Genomic DNA, 23,639 nt, shown 5'->3' with positions numbered 1-23,639 from the left:
AATTTTTTTTAAATAAAATGTTATTATCTAAAAAAATATAAAATAGTTATAATTAATCTAGTTATTACAATAACATTTAAATTATCAAGATAACAAGTATATTAATATTAATAAATAAATTTGTGTGAATATTACATACTAAATATATAAATTTGATATAGGTTCGTGAATCCGAGGCCAACCTTATACTTGTTCAATGTCGTTATATGTATTTTTACTACAAAATACAGTGTGAGTTCATTTGATTCCCTTTTACTCTTTACATTTTTGGGACTGAGAATACATGCGCTACTTTTACAACTGCTTTATTAAATGCTTTTGAAATACATTTTGAACTGCGATTACATGAAATGCTTTTATAAATGTTTGACGAGATAGACACAAGCAAAACATTTCTCGAATGAATTATGTGGACGTGATAATTACCACCATTGAATTATGTGGACGTGATAATTGCCACAATTGATATGAATATTTTTCCCCTGATTACTATTGCTTGGTAACCTAAGAATTAGGGAACATCACTAATTTTGAGAATTAGTGCACGCCTAATTCACGCGAATCCTAAAGGTAGCTACCGGGTTTAACACCCCCACCCAGAATGTTCACTAGACGGAAGGGCTAGTGGGCGTGGTGTTTAGTACTTCGAAGTTTATATGATTATTATACAGACGAGATGTTTTGTTTTGGGGATATTATTATGCGCATTATATGTTAAGGTCGGTTACCAAGCCAAGTTATGAAAGCAATGAAAAATGAATGTTATGTATCGAGAGAATGATTTTATACACAGGTTATGTGTATGTTATTTTTGTGCACAAGATATGTGTACGGTTACTAAGATTTATGAAAGATGATTTTGTACATGAGAAAAGTGTACTGTATTTAAAAGATATCGCATGTACATTACATATGGGTATAGGATTCGGGCCCATTTGTACCATGCAAAATTTAAATCTTGTGGTCTATCAAAATGATGAATTTTATTGTTTTATGATAAACTTATGAACTCACCAACCTTTTGGTTGACACTTTAAAGCATGTTTATTTTCAGGTATTAAAGAAATCTTCCGTTGTGCATTTATTCATATTACATGGAGTCGTTCATGGCATATAGAGGTCAGAACCTCGCAATGGGACCAACTGTTGAAGACTTCGTCCAGATGGATTAGGACAGGTCACTACAATTAACACTTGTAATCATAATCGAACAAGTTATATTTTAATATATATATATATTATTTCAATTATTTATATTTTTATCTCTATATGTATACTTTTATATATGTTTTATATAAGTATTTTAATAACAATTTATTGTAGTAATAATAATGATATTAATAGTAAAATTGTTAATAATAATATTGTTCTTATAATAATAATAATAATAATAATAATAATAATAATAATAATAATAATAATAATAATAATAATAATAATAATAATAATAATAATAATAATAATACTAGTAATTAGTAAAAATGATAGTAATGATAATAATAATATTAATGTTAATAATAATAATAATAATAATAATAATAATAATAATAATAATAATAATAATAATAATAATAATAATAATAATAATAATAATAATAAAAGTAATAATAATAATAAATAGAAATTCTACCTCAAAAAGGAAATGGCTTAAAAATAACGCCCCGGCCCGGGTTCGAACCTGCAACCTCACGCTAACCCGACATTCCCTCTAACCATTCCTCTATTCCTGCTTTTCTTATTAAAACCATAAGTTAATTTGTTTAACCTTGTTTCTGTTTCTCTTTTCTTCTTAAACCAAAAACCCATATCATCTTCCTCATATATTATCACATAACCTTATCATCATCATCTAAACGCCATACAATTCGTTATCATTAAAGGATCATCAAGTAACATCATCGTTCATTATTGTTATGCATCACCATCTTAATTCATAATCAAACAATCATTGTTATTATCATAATCCTAATCATAATTATTTTTATCATCGTTTCTAAATTGATTCGAGAATGAAATTCGTTAATTATTATCATCTTAAACTAATCATCATCATCATACTGTGAATCCCATTATCATCTTACTGCATCATCAATCATCATCGTCATTTAATGGTCTCATCACCAAAATACCGAATCCAGTATTATCATCACATGAAATCACAAAGCTTATCATAATCACGATCATCGTACATCACTATCGTCATCTATTAAACTATCATCATCTTCGACATACCATCGACACTTTGTTTCTGTAACATCATCCCGAAGTGAGAAACAGAAGAAGGAGTTTTGCAGGCCTGGTTGATCATGGGTTTATATTACAGGACCAATATTAAGATAATGCCGAACCAAAAAATCCAACCAATTATACGGTCCACTATAACTCTCGGCCCAAAGATAATGTATCTGTTTGGTTTCTCACTCGAAAAACAAAAGTAATAGCTGGATATCAACATCAACGTGTACTATTCATCATATATATATATCTATATGGCTGTCGGCCAGAATAATCTAAACCGCCCCACCATCACATTCAGTTTGAAATTTTAAAATACCAAAGTTTGTTTCCCATCAATTATGGGATTGGAATCCAAAGTAAGTTTCTATCTAGAACCCCACATGCACGACCTGTACTAACTTTTCTTTATCTAATGCATTGTATAAGCACTTCAATAAATACAAGTGGGGTTCGGTTTACCCATGAAAGCAACACCAAAATATTGCTTTACGTATTTAAACATCACTCTGGTCAGCCATATATTCATTAACCGAAATTATTAACTCTTAACACCACTACCTCACTATTTTGAATACCAATTTGTGAACTTCCTTTGTTCCACAGCGAAGCTAGAATGAGCAGCACATGGGTGGCCAACAAGATACAAAAGGAATGTGCCATGATTCATAATTCTTTCATCATACCTCATCATATGCTTTATCAAAGTTATTTTAAAGAAAAATATAATGGACGTCCCTTTATTTCCGAGTGACCCAAAATGTCGGACTTGTCTTCAATTTAGAATCCAATCAAAATAAGGAGATGGATCCGAGTGCAAACAAACTTATCAATTTAATTCCATTCGGTAGGGTTCACCATTTTGCTTTCTTATTCCTTTTTATACATGCATGATACCCATTTGAAATATAAACATTTTATATCATCAAACATTATCACTTCTTTATCATATATCATCATCATTAATCTCTTGCATATAATTTTAAACAGAAGATAGACTTACAGCAGCAAAAATCATATTAGTTTCAACTAGAAAGGTGGCGAGCTTGGTGATTTTGGGTCACGAAGAAATAATAGTAGCAATTGGCATGTGTGATGATCTTGAGGAGGGTTCGATGATGGTGTTATGGTGGTTGTTAATCGTAAAAGAAGAAATAGATGGAGAGTGAGAGATAGAGAGAGATGGAGGTGGTGTCATGGTTGTAGTTGAAGGTGTGATCAACTAAACAAGAAAAGAAATGGTTCCTTGGTGGTTTTGGTTGTAAGCAGAAAAGAGAAAGAGTAAGAAAAATATAGGTGGTTTTCGAATATGTTTACAATAAGTGAATGATCGATTGGTTTATAGAATTGAGAGAGTCGATAGGAATAATCGAGCTAGAAGAATCAACCAAGAAAAAAAAATAAAGTAGATAGTGAAGTGTAATGGATTCGTACGCTTTAACTGTTATTGACAGCTAACAAATTCGATTGAAATGTTTTTGTAGTGTTTAATTGAAATCGTCCAAGAATCTTGAGCAGGGGAAGGAAGGACAGTCGACATGTATAAAATGCAGACAGGGTTCTTCAAACAAGAAGAAGAAAACAAGAATAATAAATCTGATTATGACAGGTAACAAATTCGTACATTTTTCTGTTACTGATTTCTATTCAAATTTGTTTTATATCTGATTAATATCTAGCAATCCTTGTATCTTACTGAATTATTATATCTATTGTTGATTTGTTTTGATTTTCTTTCTTCAGTGATTGACACGGTTCAAGAAGAAACTAAGAACCGTATGTAGTGACCCGAACTTTTCCATGTTTATATATATTAATTGAGATTGATATTTACATGATTAAATGTTTCCAACATGTTAAGCAATCAAACTTGTTAAGACTTGATTAATTGAAATATGTTTCATATAGACAATTGACCACCCAAGTTGATCGGTGATTCACGAACGTTAAAACTTGTAAAAACTATATGATGACATATATATGGATATATATATATAGTTAACATGATACTATGATAAGAAAACATATCATAAAGTATATTAACAATGAACTACATATGTAAAAACAAGACTACTAACTTAATGATTTTTAAACGAGACATATATGTAACGATTATCGTTGTAAAGACATTTAATGTATATATATCATATTAAGAGATATTCATACATGATAATATCATGATAATATAATAATTTAAAATCTCATTTGATATTATAAACATTGGGTTAACAACATTTAACAAGATCGTTAACCTAAAGGTTTCAAAACAACACTTACATGTAACGACTAACGATGACTTAACGACTCAGTTAAAATGTATATACATGTAGTGTTTTAATATGTATTTATACACTTTTGAAAGACTTCAATACACTTATCAAAATACTTCTACTTAACAAAAATGCTTACAATTACATCCTCGTTCAGTTTCATCAACAATTCTACTCGTATGCACCCGTATTCGTACTCGTACAATACACAGCTTTTAGATGTATGTACTATTGGTATATACACTCCAATGATCAGCTCTTAGCAGCCCATGTGAGTCACCTAACACATGTGGGAACCATCATTTGGCAACTAGCATGAAATATCTCATAAAATTACAAAAATATGAGTAATCATTCATGACTTATTTACATGAAAACAAAATTACATATCCTTTATATCTAATCCATACACCAACGACCAAAAACACCTACAAACACTTTCATTCTTCAATTTTCTTCATCTAATTGATCTCTCTCAAGTTCTATCTTCAAGTTCTAAGTGTTCTTCATAAATTCCAAAAGTTCTAGTTTCATAAAATCAAGAATACTTTCAAGTTTGCTAGCTCACTTCCAATCTTGTAAGGTGATCATCCAACCTCAAGAAATCTTTGTTTCTTACAGTAGGTTATCATTCTAATACAAGGTAATAATCATATTCAAACTTTGGTTCAATTTCTATAACTATAACAATCTTATTTCAAGTGATGATCTTACTTGAACTTGTTTTCGTGTCATGATTCTGCTTCAAGAACTTCGAGCCATCCAAGGATCCATTGAAGCTAGATCCATTTTTCACTTTTCCAGTAGGTTTATCCAAGGAAATTAAGGTAGTAATGATGTTCATAACATCATTTGATTCATACATATAAAGCTATCTTATTCGAAGGTTTAAACTTGTAATCACTAGAACATAGTTTAGTTAATTCTAAACTTGTTCGCAAACAAAAGTTAATCCTTCTAACTTGACTTTTAAAATCAACTAAACACATGTTCTATATCTATATGATATGCTAACTTAATGATTTAAAACCTGTAAACACGAAAAACACCGTAAAACCGGATTTACGCCGTCGTAGTAACACCGCGGGCTGTTTTGGGTTAGTTAATTAAAAACTATGATAAACTTTGATTTAAAAGTTGTTATTCTGAGAAAATGATTTTTATTATGAACATGAAACTATATCCAAAAATTATGGTTAAACTCAAAGTGGAAGTATGTTTTCTAAAATGGTCATCTAGACGTCGTTCTTTCGACTGAAATGACTACCTTTACAAAAACGACTTGTAACTTATTTTTCCGACTATAAACCTATACTTTTTCTGTTTAGATTCATAAAATAGAGTTCAATATGAAATCATAGCAATTTGATTCACTCAAAACGGATTTAAAATGAAGAAGTTATGGGTAAAACAAGATTGGATAATTTTTCTCATTTTAGCTACGTGAAAATTGGTAACAAATCTATTCCAACCATAACTTAAATCAACTTGTATTGTATATTATGTAATCTTGAGATACCATAGACACGTATACAATGTTTCGACCTATCATGTCGACACATCTATATATATTTCGGAACAACCATAGACACTCTATATGTGAATGTTGGAGTTAGCTATACAGGGTTGAGGTTGATTCCAAAATATATATAGTTTGAGTTGTGATCAATACGGAGATACGTATACACTGGGTCGTGGATTGATTCAAGATAATATTTATCGATTTATTTCTGTACATCTAACTGTGGACAACTAGTTATAGGTTACTAACGAGGACAGCTGACTTAATAAACTTAAAACATCAAAATATATTAAAAGTGTTGTAAATATATTTTGAACATACTTTAATATATATGTATATATTGTTATAGGTTCGTGAATCAACAGTGGCCAAGTCTTACTTCCCGACGAAGTAAAAATCTGTGAAAGTGAGTTATAGTCCCACTTTTAAAATCTAATATTTTTGGGATGAGAATACATGCAGGTTTTATAAATGATTTACAAAATAGACACAAGTACGTGAAACTACATTCTATGGTTGAATTATCGAAATCGAATATGCCCCTTTTTATTAAGTCTGGTAATCTAAGAATTAGGGAACAGACACCCTAATTGACGCGAATCCTAAAGATAGATCTATTGGGCCTAACAAACCCCATCCAAAGTACCGGATGCTTTAGTACTTCAAAATTTATATCATATCCGAAGGGTGTCCCGGAATGATGGGGATATTCTTATATATGCATCTTGTTATTGTCGGTTACCAGGTGTTCACCATATGAATGATTTTTATCTCTATGTATGGGATGTGTATTGAAATATGAAATCTTGTGGTCTATTGTTACGATTTGATATATATAGGTTAAACCTATAACTCACCAACATTTTTGTTGACGTTTAAAGCATGTTTATTCTCAGGTAAATATTAAGAGCTTCCGCTGTTGCATACTAAAATAAGGACAAGATTTGGAGTCCATGTTTGTATGATATTGTGTAAAAACTGCATTCAAGAAACTGATTTCGATGTACCATATTTGTATTGTAAACCATTATGTAATGGTCATGTGTAAACAGGATATTTTAGATTATCATTATTTGATAATCTACGTAAAGCTTTTTAAACCTTTATTGATGAAATAAAGGTTATGGTTTGTTTTAAAATGAATGCAGTCTTTGAAAAACATTTCATATAGAGGTCAAAACCTCGCAACGAAATCAATTAATATGGAACGTTTTTAATCAATAAGAACGGGACATTTCAGTTGGTATCAGAGCGTTGGTCTTAGAGAACCAGAAAATTTGCATTAGTGTGTCTTATCGAGTTTGTTAGGATGCATTAGTGAGTCTGGACTTCGACCGTGTTTTCTTTAAAAATGATTGCTTAACATTTTTGTTGGAAACTATATATTTTTAACATATGAATATTATGTGATATATTAATCTCTTAACGTGTTTGATATTATGTGATAGATGTCTACCTCTAGAACAAGTCCCATTGACTCACCTAATAATAATGAAGAGTCAAATGTAAATTGGAATGATTTGTGGACTGATTCACAAGTTCCCGAAGAGGAACCGGAAGAAGAGTCGGAACCGGAAGAAGAATCGGAACCGGAAGAAGAATCGGAACCGGATGAAGAAATAGAACCGGTGGGGGAAATAATAAAATGGTTAAGTAAAAGAAAATCCTCAACCAACCGACCAAAGTTAATTATGGTCAATGGTGTTTCCGCCAAGGAAGCAAAATATTGGGAGGATTACCAATTCTCCGATGAATCGGATTCCGACGAGAATTCCGATGATGTTATAGAAATTACCCCAACTGAATTTAAAAAGGCAAAAGAAAATAATAAGGGAAAGGGCATAAAAATAGAGAAATCTAATTCCAACCCCGATGAACTTTATATGTATCGTCAACCCCCGAAGTCCTTAAGTTGTAACAATGACCCGGGAACCTCTAAACCACCAGGTTTTTCTAAACCAATGTGGACAACGACGGCTCGTATTAGGGGAACATCATATATCCCTAGAAACTTGGCAAAAAGAACAAAAACCGAAGAAGAAGAAACGAGCGAGTCGGAATAAGATAGTTGTATTCGTGTGGTGTAATATATGTAATATAGTGTTCTTATGCTTTATGATATATGTAAAAATTGCTTGTATTAATAAGTATTTTTTTATGAAACTAACTCTTGTCTATTTTACAGTTTAAAAACACAAAATGGATAGACAACCCAATATTTTAAGAGACCTACCCGGAGACATGATTGATGAAATCTTGTCTAGAGTCGGCCAGAATTCTTCGGCACAACTATTTAAGGCGAGATCAGTTTGTAAGACATTCGAAGAACGTTCCAAGAATGCCTTGGTTTATAAAAGGCTTTCGTTCGAAAGATGGGGGATATCACATTGGGAAATCCATAAGTTACGATGTGTTTACTTTGACGCATATATTGCGGGGAACCCAAATGCTATTTTACGCAATGGGTTAAGAAATTATTTTGACTCAATATATCCGAATATTGGACTTCGTGATTTAGAAAAAGCGGCTAACATGCAACATAAAGAAGCATGTTATGCTTACGGATTAGTAATGTTCGCTTCTCACCAAAGTGAGAACAAGAACATCGAGCTACAACTATTAAACAAAACGTTTCCACAAGTGACGGAGTCGGTAATTGGGGTAAGAAATGAGGTTTTTAGATTATTACGGGACTGTTGGACATTACGTAACCCTCGTCCCTTTGATGACGTTACAACACGCTGTCTTATCAACGGCCATAACGGTTATGTTGCACAAGACCAAGGATGGGAAGTAGTCCTAGTAAAACCAGAATGCATGACTTGTTTCTGGACGTATGAATTACGTGTCTTTATTGCCTTTGCCGAACGACTTGTGTACTAGCTAGAATTGTCTTCACAACTATCTTTTATCAAAGTTATTGTGTGCTATATTTCATGCTTTATGTAAAATAAGCGGTATTGTAAGTTTGTAAAATATTGTATAAAAGTTTGAACGCGAAATATTATTACAATCAGTTTTTCATATAGAATTGTAGTAGTTGAATTGTATATTAGCTACTAAGTATGAACTTAACGGGTAGGTACTACCCGAATTTAAACTTATAAAACGCTAATATGAAGAAAAAGCTTTTATAAATGAGTTCATATTATGCTACGAAATACTATTAACTACTCTTAATATTCTGTATGATTAACTTGTTCCATTTAACTATTTTGAAGGAAATGGCACCGACTACTCGACACACCGTGAATATGAATGAAGAGGAATTCCGTACTTTTCTAGCTTCAAATATAGCCGCAGTACAGGCTGCGCTACATACCAACAATAACCTTGGATCTAGCAGTACAGGAAATCGTGTAGGATGCACCTACAAAGAATTCACTGCCTGCAAACCTTTGGAATTTGATGGAACCGAAGGACCGATCGGATTGAAACGGTGGACCGAGAAGGTTGAATCGGTGTTTACCATAAGTAAGTGTACTGAAGAGGACAAAGTGAAGTACGCTATGCATACCTTCACAGGTTCTGCGTTAACATGGTGGAATACCTATCTAGAGCAAGTGGGACAAGATGATGCGTACGCACTACCGTGGTCAGCATTCAAGCACTTGATGAACGAGAAGTACCGTCCCAGAACCGAGGTCAATAAGCTCAAGACAGAACTTAGAGGGCTACGAACCCAAGGATTTGATATTACCACGTACGAAAGACGATTCACAGAATTGTGCCTGTTGTGTCCGGGAGCATTCGAAGATGAGGAAGAGAAGATCGACGCGTTTGTGAAAGGATTACCGGAAAGAATCCAAGAAGATATAAGTTCACACGAGCCCGCCTCCATACAACAGGCATGTAGAATGGCTCACAAACTAGTGAACCAGATTGAAGAAAGAATTAAAGAACAGACTGCTGAAGAGGCCAATGTGAAGCAAGTCAAAAGAAAGTGGGAGGAAAACGGTGATAAGAATCACCAATACAACAACAACAGCAATTACAACAATAATCGCAACAATTATCCCAACAATCGCAACATCAATCGCAACTACAACAAACGGCCCAACAACAACAACAACAACAACAGCAACTACAACAATCATCCCAACAACAATAATAACCGCAACAACAACAACAATCAGAAGCAGCTATGCCAAAGGTGTGAAAAGAATCACTCGGGGTTCTGCACCAAATTTTGCAACAAGTGTAAAAGAAATGGTCATAGCGCGGCGAAGTGTGAGGTCTACGGACCAGGGGTTAATAGAACGAAAGGAACAAATGGTGTCGGAACGAGTAATGGCGGAGCAAGTAGTGTCGGAGCAAGTTATGCCAATGTAGTTTGTTATAAATGTGGAAAACCAGGCCACATTATTAGAAATTGCCCGAACCAGGAGAACACGAATGGACAAGGCCGTGGAAGAGTTTTCAATATTAATGCGGTAGAGGCACAGGAAGACCCGGAGCTTGTTACGGGTACGTTTCTTATTGACAATAAATCTGCTTACGTTTTATTTGTTTCTGGTGCGGATAGAAGCTATATGAGTAAAGATTTTTGTGCTAAATTAAGTTGTCCATTGACGCCTTTGGATAGTAAATTTTTACTCGAATTAGCAAATGGTAAATTAATTTCAGCAGATAATATATGTCGGAATCGAGAAATTAAACTGGTTAGCGAAACATTTAAGATTGATTTGATACCAGTAGAGTTAGGGAGTTTTGATGTGATAATCGGTATGGACTGGTTGAAAGAAGTGAAAGCGGAGATCGTTTGTTACAAAAATGCAATTCGCATTATACGAGAAAAAGGTAAACCCTTAATGGTGTACGGAGAAAAGGGCAACACGAAGCTACATCTTATTAGTAATTTGAAGGCACAAAAACTAATAAGAAAAGGTTGCTATGCTGTTCTAGCACACGTCGAGAAAGTACAAACTGAAGAAAAGAGCATCAATGATGTTCCCATTGTAAAAGAATTTCCCGATGTATTTCCGAAAGAATTACCGGGATTACCCCCACATCGATCCGTTGAATTTCAAATAGATCTTGTACCAGGAGCTGCACCAATAGCTCGTGCTCCTTACAGACTCGCACCCAGCGAGATGAAAGAACTGCAAAGCCAATTACAAGAACTTTTAGAGCGTGGTTTCATTCGACCAAGCACATCACCGTGGGGAGCTCCTGTTTTGTTTGTCAAGAAGAAAGATGGTACATTCAGGTTGTGTATCGACTACCGAGAGTTGAACAAACTTACCATCAAGAACCGCTACCCACTACCGAGAATCGATGACTTATTTGATCAACTACAAGGCTCGTCTGTTTATTCAAAGATTGACTTACGTTCTGGGTATCATCAAATGCGGGTGAAAGAAGATGATATTCCAAAGACTGCTTTCAGAACACGTTACGGTCATTACGAGTTTATGGTCATGCTGTTTGGTTTAACTAATGCACCAGCTGTGTTCATGGACCTTATGAACCGAGTGTGTGGACCATACCTTGACAAGTTTGTCATTGTTTTCATTGATGACATACTTATTTACTCAAAGAATGACCAAGAACACGGTGAACATTTGAGAAAGGTGTTAGAAGTATTGAGGAAGGAAGAATTGTACGCTAAGTTTTCAAAGTGTGCATTTTGGTTGGAAGAAGTTCAATTCCTCGGTCACATAGTGAACAAAGAAGGTATTAAGGTGGATCCGGCAAAGATAGAAACTGTTGAAAAGTGGGAAACCCCAAAAACTCCGAAACACATACGCCAGTTTTTAGGACTAGCTGGTTACTACAGAAGGTTCATCCAAGACTTTTCCAGAATAGCAAAACCCTTGACTGCATTAACGCATAAAGGGAAGAAATTTGAATGGAATGATGAACAAGAGAAAGCGTTTCAGTTATTGAAGAAAAATCTAACTACGGCACCTATATTGTCATTGCCTGAAGGGAATGATGATTTTGTGATTTATTGTGATGCATCAAAGCAAGGTCTCGGTTGTGTATTAATGCAACGAACAAAGGTGATTGCTTATGCGTCTAGACAATTGAAGATTCACGAACAAAATTATACGACGCATGATTTGGAATTAGGCGCAGTTGTTTTTGCATTAAAGAGTTGGAGGCACTACTTATATGGGGTCAAAAGTATTATATATACCGACCACAAAAGTCTTCAACACATATTTAACCAGAAACAACTGAATATGAGGCAGCGTAGGTGGATTGAATTATTGAATGATTACGAATTTGAGATTCGTTACCACCCGGGGAAGGCAAATGTGGTAGCCGATGCCTTGAGCAGGAAGGACAGAGAACCCATTCGAGTAAAATCTATGAATATAATGATTCATAATAACCTTACTACTCAAATAAAGGAGGCGCAACAAGGAGTTTTAAAAGAGGGAAATTTAAAGGATGAAATACCCAAAGGATCGGAGAAGCATCTTAATATTCGGGAAGACGGAACCCGGTATAGGGCTGAAAGGATTTGGGTACCAAAATTTGGAGATATGAGAGAAATGGTACTTAGAGAAGCTCATAAAACCAGATACTCAATACATCCTGGAACGGGGAAGATGTACAAGGATCTCAAGAAACATTTTTGGTGGCCGGGTATGAAAGCCGATGTTGCTAAATACGTAGGAGAATGTTTGACGTGTTCTAAGGTCAAAGCTGAGCATCAGAAACCATCAGGTCTACTTCAACAACCCGAAATCCCAGAATGGAAATGGGAAAACATTACCATGGATTTCATCACTAAATTGCCAAGGACTGCAAGTGGTTTTGATACTATTTGGGTAATAGTTGATCGTCTCACCAAATCAGCACACTTCCTGCCAATAAGAGAAGATGACAAGATGGAGAAGTTAGCACGACTGTATTTGAAGGAAGTCGTCTCCAGACATGGAATACCAATCTCTATTATCTCTGATAGGGATGGCAGATTTATTTCAAGATTCTGGCAGACATTACAGCAAGCATTAGGAACTCGTCTAGACATGAGTACTGCCTATCATCCACAAACTGATGGGCAGAGCGAAAGGATGATACAAACGCTTGAAGACATGCTACGAGCATGTGTTATTGATTTCGTAAACAGTTGGGATCGACATCTACCGTTAGCAGAATTTTCCTACAACAACAGCTACCATTCAAGCATTGAGATGGCGCCGTTTGAAGCACTTTATGGTAGAAAGTGCAGGTCTCCAATTTGTTGGAGTGAAGTGGGGGATAGACAGATTACGGGTCCGGAGATTATACAAGAAACTACCGAGAAGATCATCCAAATTCAACAACGGTTGAAAACTGCCCAAAGTCGACAAAAGAGCTACGCTGACATTAAAAGAAAAGATATAGAATTTGAAATTGGAGAGATGGTCATGCTTAAAGTTGCACCTTGGAAAGGCGTTGTTCGATTTGGTAAACGAGGGAAATTAAATCCAAGGTATATTGGACCATTCAAGATTATTGATCGTGTCGGACCAGTAGCTTACCGACTAGAGTTACCTAAACAACTCGCGGCTATACATAACACTTTCCACGTCTCGAATTTAAAGAAATGTTTTGCTAAAGAAGATCTCACTATTCCGTTAGATGAAATCCAAATCAACGAAAAACTTCAATTCATCGAAGAACCCGTCGAAATAATGGATCGTGAGGTTAAAAGACTTAAGCAAAACAAGATACCAATTGTTAAGGTTCGATGGAATGCTCGTAGAGGACCCGAGTTCACCTGGGAGCGTGAAGATCAGATGAAGAAGAAATACCCGCATCTATTTCCAGAAGATTCGTCAACACCTTCAACAGCTTAAAATTTCGGGACGAAATTTATTTAACGGGTAGGTACTGTAGTGACCCGAACTTTTCCATGTTTATATATATTAATTGAGATTGATATTTACATGATTAAATGTTTCCAACATGTTAAGCAATCAAACTTGTTAAGACTTGATTAATTGAAATATGTTTCATATAGACAATTGACCACCCAAGTTGATCGGTGATTCACGAACGTTAAAACTTGTAAAAACTATATGATGACATATATATGGATATATATATATAGTTAACATGATACTATGATAAGAAAACATATCATAAAGTATATTAACAATGAACTACATATGTAAAAACAAGACTACTAACTTAATAATTTTTAAACGAGACATATATGTAACGATTATCGTTGTAAAGACATTTAATGTATATATATCATATTAAGAGATATTCATACATGATAATATCATGATAATATAATAATTTAAAATCTCATTTGATATTATAAACATTGGGTTAACAACATTTAACAAGATCGTTAACCTAAAGGTTTCAAAACAACACTTACATGTAACGACTAACGATGACTTAACGACTCAGTTAAAATGTATATACATGTAGTGTTTTAATATGTATTTATACACTTTTGAAAGACTTCAATACACTTATCAAAATACTTCTACTTAACAAAAATGCTTACAATTACATCCTCGTTCAGTTTTATCAACAATTCTACTCGTATGCACCCGTATTCGTACTCGTACAATACACAGCTTTTAGATGTATGTACTATTAGTATATACACTCCAATGATCAGCTCTTAGCAGCCCATGTGAGTCACCTAACACATGTGGGAACCATCATTTGGCAACTATCATGAAATATCTCATAAAATTACAAAAATATGAGTAATCATTCATGACTTATTTACATGAAAACAAAATTACATATCCTTTATATCTAATCCATACACCAACGACCAAAAACACCTACAAACACTTTCATTCTTCAATTTTCTTCATCTAATTGATCTCTCTCAAGTTCTATCTTCAAGTTCTAAGTGTTCTTCATAAATTCCAAAAGTTCTAGTTTCATAAAATCAAGAATACTTTCAAGTTTGCTAGCTCACTTCCAATCTTGTAAGGTGATCATCCAACCTCAAGAAATCTTTGTTTCTTACAGTAGGTTATCATTCTAATACAAGGTAATAATCATATTCAAACTTTGGTTCAATTTCTATAACTATAACAATCTTATTTCAAGTGATGATCTTACTTGAACTTGTTTTCGTGTCATGATTCTGCTTCAAGAACTTCGAGCCATCCAAGGATCCATTAAAGCTAGATCCATTTTTCACTTTTCCAGTAGGTTTATCCAAGGAAATTAAGGTAGTAATGATGTTCATAACATCACTCGATTCATACATATAAAGCTATCATATTCGAAGGTTTAAACTTGTAATCACTAGAACATAGTTTAGTTAATTCTAAACTTGTTCGCAAACAAAAGTTAATCCTTCTAACTTGACTTTTAAAATCAACTAAACACATGTTCTATATCTATATGATATGCTAACTTAATGATTTAAAACCTGTAAACACGAAAAACACCGTAAAACCGGATTTACGCCGTCGTAGTAACACCGCGGGCTGTTTTGGGTTAGTTAATTAAAAACTATGATAAACTTTGATTTAAAAGTTGTTATTCTGAGAAAATGATTTTTATTATGAACATGAAACTATATCCAAAAATTATGGTTAAACTCAAAGTGGAAGTATGTTTTCTAAAATGGTCATCTAGACGTCGTTCTTTCGACTGAAATGACTACCTTTACAAAAACGACTTGTAACTTATTTTTCCGACTATAAACCTATACTTTTTCTGTTTAGATTCATAAAATAGAGTTCAATATGAAATCATAGCAATTTGATTCACTCAAAACGGATTTAAAATGAAGAAGTTATGGGTAAAACAAGATTGGATAATTTTTCTCATTTTAGCTACGTGAAAATTGGTAACAAATCTATTCCAACCATAACTTAATCAACTTGTATTGTATATTATGTAATCTTGAGATACCATAGACACGTATACAATGTTTCGACCTATCATGTCGACACATCTATATATATTTCGGAACAACCATAGACACTCTATATGTGAATGTTGGAGTTAGCTATACAGGGTTGAGGTTGATTCCAAAATATATATAGTTTGAGTTGTGATCAATACTGAGATACGTATACACTGGGTCGTGGATTGATTCAAGATAATATTTATCGATTTATTTCTGTACATCTAACTGTGGACAACTAGTTATAGGTTACTAACGAGGACAGCTGACTTAATAAACTTAAAACATCAAAATATATTAAAAGTGTTGTAAATATATTTTGAACATACTTTAATATATATGTATATATTGTTATAGGTTCGTGAATCAACAGTGGCCAAGTCTTACTTCCCGACGAAGTAAAAATCTGTGAAAGTGAGTTATAGTCCCACTTTTAAAATCTAATATTTTTGGGATGAGAATACATGCAGGTTTTATAAATGATTTACAAAATAGACACAAGTACGTGAAACTACATTCTATGGTTGAATTATCGAAATCGAATATGCCCCTTTTTATTAAGTCTGGTAATCTAAGAATTAGGGAACAGACACCCTAATTGACGCGAATCCTAAAGATAGATCTATTGGGCCTAACAAACCCCATCCAAAGTACCGGATGCTTTAGTACTTCGAAATTTATATCATATCCGAAGGGTGTCCCGGAATGATGGGGATATTCTTATATATGCATCTTGTTATTGTCGGTTACCAGGTGTTCACCATATGAATGATTTTTATCTCTATGTATGGGATGTGTATTGAAATATGAAATCTTGTGGTCTATTGTTACGATTTGATATATATAGGTTAAACCTATAACTCACCAACATTTTTGTTGACGTTTAAAGCATGTTTATTCTCAGGTAAATATTAAGAGCTTCCGCTGTTGCATACTAAAATAAGGACAAGATTTGGAGTCCATGTTTGTATGATATTGTGTAAAAACTGCATTCAAGAAACTGATTTCGATGTACCATATTTGTATTGTAAACCATTATGTAATGGTCATGTGTAAACAGGATATTTTAGATTATCATTATTTGATAATCTACGTAAAGCTTTTTAAACCTTTATTGATGAAATAAAGGTTATGGTTTGTTTTAAAATGAATGCAGTCTTTGAAAAACATTTCATATAGAGGTCAAAACCTCGCAACAAAATCAATTAATATGGAACGTTTTTAATCAATAAGAACGGGACATTTCACCGTACTCGTATGATTGTCGACATAATATTCTAGCAGAGGAAGTCAAGAAAGAAAAATAAATCAGATAATGATCTGTAAGAAATTTGTACGCTTAATTGTTATTGATAGGGATTTGATTTATACGAGTGCTTTGAATGTCTTAACAAATTCAGAGGCATAAAACAAAATAGATTATAGCTTGATTGTGATGTAAAACTGATTCCACTTCTATATCTGTTTTATCAATTTAGTATTAATAAATAAATAAATAAATAAGTATATTAATAATATTACTAATAATAATAATAATTATAAAATTAATAATTATTAATAACAATATTACAAATGTTATTATTTATGATATTAAGGATAGATTGTATTATTTTTTACAATATTATTTACAATATTAATAATGATTTTAATCATATCATAATGGTAATTATAAAATTATCATATTAATAATCTTAATAATAACAAAAATCATAATTATAATAATAATGATATTAATAATGATAACAATAATATTAGTAGTAATAATAATATGACAAATTAAATGTATCGAATTTTATATCCATATATTATGTTAAAATGATAATATTCATAATAATGATATTAACATTAATATAAATTTTAAGATTGATAATGAAAGTGATAATAATAATATAACTATATTTTAATTTGAAATTACATATATTAATATTATAATTTATTAATTATTTAATATTTAATAATTATATATTAACATATGTTGAATATTTAGTATATTACAATATACATATCATCATTGATTATATATATATATATATATATATATATATATATATATATATATATATATATATATATATATATATATATATATATATACTTACATCTATACACATTTATTTACAAACAATTGTTCGTGAATCGTCGGAAGTGGTCGAAAGTCAAATGGATATATGAAACAGTTCAAAATTTTTGAGACTCAACCTAACAGACTTTGCTTATCATGTCAAAAATATTAAATCGTATCGAGAGTTTGGTTTAAAATTAGTCAAAAATTTCCGGGTCATTACACTATCTACTACCTAAGTGTCTTTAAAATGCGAAATGACAAGCAATATATCTATTTTGTGCAGTTATGTAAGAAGCTATGGTTTGTGTACGCTTGATGTGTTGCAGTTCAGTTCAGAATTTGACTCTTGTTGTGAATTCTGCATCATCAGTAATACTTGATTAAGTTGATTCTGCAGTTGATCCATCCTTGCATTCATAGCATTCTCTAAGTTGTTTTCAATGTTTCTTCCAATTATCATGTTAACATGCTTTGAAGGTTGCATTGGTTGATGTTGAGTCTTGACTAGAGGTTTATATTTGTCATGAAGTGGATAAAAAATATGGATATCCAAATAAGTTATAACATTCTTCCTTCGAATGTCCCAGTCCATAGTTTCCACATATTATCCCTTTCTTGAATTTGCTCTTCCTTTCATAAGGTATTGTTTTGTTGTTGGCCTTATATGAACTCCATTTGGGTGGATTATTAGTGTAATTCTTGTTTGTTTGCATACACATAGTTGCAGGACTTGCAGAGATATCAGTTTTGACAATTGCATTCCCCCTTTGTCTTTCTTCTTGCCTTATCATCCCATAGGCCTTTGCGACATTAGGAAATGATTGCATAAGAAGTATTTGGCCCCTAACATTTAAATAACATTCATCTAAATCCATTATTAACAGCATCAATCTTTTTCTTTGATGTCTTTCACCATTCATTTTCCCATTCTCACAATTACATAAGCATGTGCAGATGTATGGTGATTCTAAAGCATCTAGTTGATCCTAGTAACCTTTTAATTTGCCATAGTATACCTCAATCACGCGATTTGTTTGTTTGAGCTTTGTAATCTCATGAGTTAGCTGGTAGATTCATTGACCATCCAATTGAGCATAATGTTCATATGATTCATTCAACATGTCCTTTGCAGTATTGACAAAGTTCAGTGAGTTACCTATTTGATCGAAAATTGTGTTCAAGATCCATTAATAGTAACATATCATTATATCTTTCCCTAAATGCTCTAATTCTTGAGCTTGTATCTGGTTCTTCATATTTCCCATTTATATGTTATAGCTTGTTCTTAGTATTCAATGCTATCATCAATGAACGCATCCATGAGCTATAACCTAGTGAGCTTTTTGGATATGAGAATCAGAACAGGATTATCCTATTGATGCAGAAAGAGTGGATGATTTGGTGAATTGATGTCTTCATCAGTAATTGGAGTTGAGGTTGTATTTTGTAATACCCCGTCAGAATCCACTAATGGAATATTAACTTCGGTCTCACAGTTTAGCGGTCACTCCCTCTATATGAGACGTTTCCGAAAAGTATTCGCATTAATTAACATAACCAAGTCATTTATTAAAGAAAATGTAACTGGAAAATATTTGACATAAATGACTAATGTAAATGAACCCAAAACATTTCGAAAGAAAATAGTTTAAATGCGAATATTTGTTCTTGAAATGAAAATGATAAAATATGTTGGACGCCGTCCAGTTCTAGCAGCAAACAGCATAATAACTTCAGTTAAGCGGAAGCACTACCTCTATGAACCTGAGATAAAACATGCAAAACATCAACGAAAAATGTTGAGTGAATCTACAGGTTTAGTAAATCATTTCGTAAGTTAGGCCACAAGATTTTCTGGAAAACATCGTAAGAAAAGTATACATTATCATGAGCACTTGATTATAAAGCTTTAACCTTTGCATATATCCAAGCCACATGTCTTCAGTTTACCCTATCTTAGCGATACACTGATCAAGTGTACGAGTAATAACCAAATAAGCACCAGTTATGTTGCGGTGAGGTTTGTCAAACCTAACGGTACCGACCCTATAAGTCGAGCTTACAAAGTAACTAATATAACCAAGCTAAGGTATTTTTGATCTGAACTCATATGTATAAGTTTAAATTACTTGTGCCTAATATGTAAAACATTTGTAAAAAGCATGCATCTCATCCCTGTAAAAATGTAGTAGGGACTGTAGACTCACCTTAGCAAAAGCACTTGTAAATATCTTAGAAAAACGTACGGTTGTCAAACAATCTCGACTGAACAACGCAACCTAAACAAGTAAATCATCTTAAGTATACACTTATAGGTCAAACTATGTTAACTCATAGTGTACGCAAAGTCCTAGTGCTCAGACTGACTCAAGAAACAAGTATAAGTCAACTAATCCAAGCAAGTCAACCAAAGTAAAACCAAACATCAACTCGGTCAAAGTGGTCAACTAAAGTCAAACATCTCAGTAGGTCATGCAAACATGGTCAACATGTCAAACCTAGGTCAAGTACCACTTTACAAGTCATAGTTAAGCAAATTGCACATTCGCAGTTTAAAGCATGCCTTCAAAATACGTACATCGTAGAAAGATTCAACTCTAGCTTATAGCACACAAATCATTAAATTATGAACAACTCCAGATCATAACTACACTTAAAATCAATTTCAAAAATTCGAGCCAAAGCCTCATACGATAATTAAAAGTCAGAAGTTAGAAGGGGTCTAGTTACTAATGATAATAATAATAATAATTATCATTAGTAATATTAATATTGGTAATTACTAATGATAATAATAATAATCCTAATGGTATTTATAATCATGAGACTAAACGATAATCTTTATAATAATACATGTATTAGTACTAATAAGTATTCTAAAAATTACAATAATAATAATAATAATAGTAATACTAATACTTTTATTAACAATAATAATAATAATAATATTAATAATAATAGTTATTTTAAACATGGTTAATTATTTAACTAATAATAATAAACTTGAAATAGATAATAATAATAATAATAATAATAATAATAATAATAATAATAATAATAATAATAATAATAATAATAATAATAATAATAATAAAAATAAACATAATAATGATAATAATATAAACAAACTACCTTTAAAATCCTTTACTAAAAAAATACCCGTAGCCGGGCTCGAACCCGAGACCTCTCGTTCCTTAACACAACCCTTAACCAATCCCCTGCCATCTGTGTTTATGTTATTATATCCAGTTTAATTTTTTTATCTTATATTTCAGTTTCTATCATATCCTTCTACTTCTTCACAGAATCGATCATAAAAAGCTTCCACAATCAATAAAACATTTAATTGGTTTTTGGACCTTTAACTGAAGTATAAACGATCATAAAGTAACTGGATTGATTCGTATAACAGAAAAGAAAAATAAAAAATAAAAACTCTGTAGCAGACTCATTTTGGACATTATGAACTCAATTCATGTTTTTTAAATCTAGACAGTTTTAGCTCACAATTACAACATAAAATAAGTTGTAAACGACTCTCAAAAACAATTTGAATCATTAATTGATCCTAAAACATCACGGTTAACTCGAATTTCATGAAGAACAGATTAGTTAACTTTTTTAATTAAAAGTTTGACTCGAAAATTGGAGCTCGATAATGAAAGTGGGAACTTGAGATTTTTCAGATAGTTTAAGCAAACATTTTCTAACAAAACTGCATTAGCACATTTTGAAATCATTCTCGAATTCAAGGTGTTGCAATTTTGAGTTTAAAACAGGGGTATTGTGCTGTGTTCATGTTTCTTTCTATTTAAAAAACATTTAATCACATAAAACAGATGATGGTGATAATTTGTATAGAGGATGTGCAATTGATTGAGTGTGTAATTACTCTGAATTATTCACTTGTTTTATAGCAAATTCAGTCGAGACAAAATATTCTAACAGGTACTAGAGGAAGAAAAAAATAAAATAAAATAATAAAAGAAGAATGCGACGTTCAACTGATTTGGATTCGTAATGTAGATTAATTTGACAGAAGAATCAATTAGGAAAAGTAGATAACGAAAGGAAACAGATTTTGTATATATCTGTTTTCATTTATACATATTTATTAATAATTAAAGATATGTATTATTAAAATACTAATAATAATAATAGAAATTAATAATAATAAATAATATTGATATTATAAAATAAAATAGTAATACTGTTAATATTAATAATAATCATCATACTAATAATAATAATATTAATAATAATGATAACAACAATTGTTAATAATAATGTTAATAATAATATTTTTAATGATAATATTATTAAATTATATTACTTTTATAATATTACTAATATTGATAATTTATAATAATAATAATGATTCTAAATGTTAATATCCAATAATAATACTAATATTAATCATTATAATTTTTCTACTAGTTATAATGATATATTAATATTAATAATAATGTAACAAATCAATTATATCAAATTTCATAAATATATATAATATCATTAATAATTCTAATATTAATATTAATATTGATATTGATATTATAATGATAATGAAAGTAATAATATTAATATAACAACTATATTTTAACCTGTATTATATATTATTAATTATGTAATATTTAATAATCATATATAATATGATAACCTTTATTGAATATTTATTATTTATAAATTTTATATATATTAAAATATACATATAATAATAATTAATCATAAAATCATATATGTTTATATATATATAGATTCATTTTAAATTTACACGTAATTATTTTGTATTCTGTTATATATATTTAATTCTAATGTTTATTTTATAAATTTTAAATTATTATATATACTTTCATTTATATATGTATATATATATATATATATATATATATATATATATATATATATATATATATATATATATATATGCATATTTATTTACACACCATTGTTCGTGAATCGTTGGGAATAGTCAAAGGTTAACTGAATTCATGTAAATTGTTTTTCAAAATTTTGTAACTCAACATTACAGACTGTGCTTATCTTGTCGAAATCATATAAATATTAAGTTTAAATTTGGTCGGAAATTTCCGGGTCGTCACAGTACCTACCCGTTAAAAAAATTTCATCTCGAAATTGATTGAGATGGTCATGGCTGACAATAGGTATGTTTTCATGACTCACATGAGCTGATAAATAGAGTTTTATTACTATTGAGTAATAAGGATAAAACAATTCAATTATTCGAAGAGTATGAATGAAGCTATCATAAAAGAGTGAAAAGTTTCGTCTTAACTTTTGACGTAGTCATGGTTGAATTCCGGAATTCAAAGGATTCAAAGAAAATCTTTGTAATAAGATTTGGTTCTCCGGTAATTAAGGAAATTAGAATCCTCTTTTGTTAAATGAGATAATCTATTTTGATTGCTCTGTCGGATATTTCACTATAAATCTATTCCATTCATTCCTTCTTTCTACAGCTCATACTTTAGTTTTCTCTTCCCGACTTTAAGTTAAGCGAATAATAGTCCATAATTCGTAGGTATGGAGTTTAGAATGAACATGACTAATGTTCTAAGAGAGAGATTGTAATTGCATGATCTTGATTGGTTAAATTAGCAAAATTCAAGAGAAAAGATAGAACTATCATGATGATATGTTCTTAATATATTTGAAGATTGAGTAGAATATAAGAGTCGTGTAACATGGTACATG

Source organism: Rutidosis leptorrhynchoides, chromosome 9 (genome assembly GCF_046630445.1).
Source record: "Rutidosis leptorrhynchoides isolate AG116_Rl617_1_P2 chromosome 9, CSIRO_AGI_Rlap_v1, whole genome shotgun sequence".
Taxonomy (NCBI): domain Eukaryota; kingdom Viridiplantae; phylum Streptophyta; class Magnoliopsida; order Asterales; family Asteraceae; genus Rutidosis; species Rutidosis leptorrhynchoides.
This window is presented reverse-complemented; position numbering follows the sequence as displayed.